The sequence below is a fragment of the Octodon degus genome, unplaced genomic scaffold, assembly GCF_000260255.1.
Source record: "Octodon degus isolate 3935 unplaced genomic scaffold, OctDeg1.0 scaffold00137, whole genome shotgun sequence".
NCBI classification, from domain to species: domain Eukaryota; kingdom Metazoa; phylum Chordata; class Mammalia; order Rodentia; family Octodontidae; genus Octodon; species Octodon degus.
Window position 1 is genome coordinate 7,284,942 of NW_004524713.1, and position 1,268 is coordinate 7,286,209.

Sequence of the window (1,268 nt, forward strand, 5' to 3'; positions counted from 1 at the left end):
CTTCTTCTTCCCTCTTTAATAAATGGTGCTGCAAAAACCGGCTTTCCTCATGCCAAAGGCTAAAATTTGAACCATGTCTGTCACCATGCACTAAATTACAGTTAAAATGATCAAAAATTTAAATGTTAAGACTGAAACATTGAATCTTCTTGAGGAGAATGTAGGTAGAAATCTTAAAGATGTAAGTGTAGGTAGAGAGCTCATGAACAAAAACCAAACTGCACGGGTAATACTTCAAAGAATCAACAATTTGGACCTCGTGTTTTTAAAAACTTTCTGCATATCAAAAGAAATCACCAAGGGGCCGGGGAGATGACTCAGGAAAATAAGCACCTGCCTGGCATGGGCAAGGGCTTGAGTTCAAGCCCTGGTTCTGAAAAAAAAGAGAAAAAAATCACCAACAGAGTACAAAGAAAACCCAGGAATTAGGAAGAATATTATATCCTCTGTCCTTCAGGCCAAGGACTTCTATCTAGAACATATAAAGAATTAAGAAATAACAGGCCCCCAAAATTCAAAGACCCAATCCAGAAATGGGCATCTGATTTGTGAAGATGTATATATTCTTCACAAATGAAGAAATACAAATGGCAAATAATATATGGAAGAATGTTCTACAATGGTCAATCAAGAGATGCAAATTAAAACATGCTGATATTTCCTTTCTCCCTAGAAAGAATGGCTATCATCAAGAAGTCAACCAAGGTCTGGGGAGATAGCTTGGTGGTCTAAGTGTCTGCCTGACAAGGGCAAGGAACCAAGTTTGATCCCTGATACTGCATGCTGTGCAGGCCCCAGAACCCTGGGCATGCCATGCCAGCCACCAAAACCACGCATGGTGGTGTACACCTATAATCCCAGGGCTGGGGAGTCTGAGACAGAAGGATCACTATGAGTCCAAGCTGTGTACTGAGACCCTATACCAAATAAAAAATAAATAAATAAATATTTTTTTAACAAAAAGCAACCAATAATAAGTGCTAAAGGGGCTGTGGGGAAAAAGAAACCCTTCTTCACTGTTGGTGGGAGTACAGACTAATACAATTATTAATGTTTAACATATCAATACTTGATGAAAAATACCTGTTCCATGTTATGCCTAAGATGTTTGGTATTCAGACAGATAGTGAGGTTAAGCTCAACAGCCTAGGTTATATGGTAATAACAATAAGCTTCTATTCTGGAGGGTTAACAGCCTAAGCTTGCAGACCAAAATTAGAGAAAAAGGAGGGCCGCAAGGAAAACCAACATTTTGGCCGTAGCCTTCC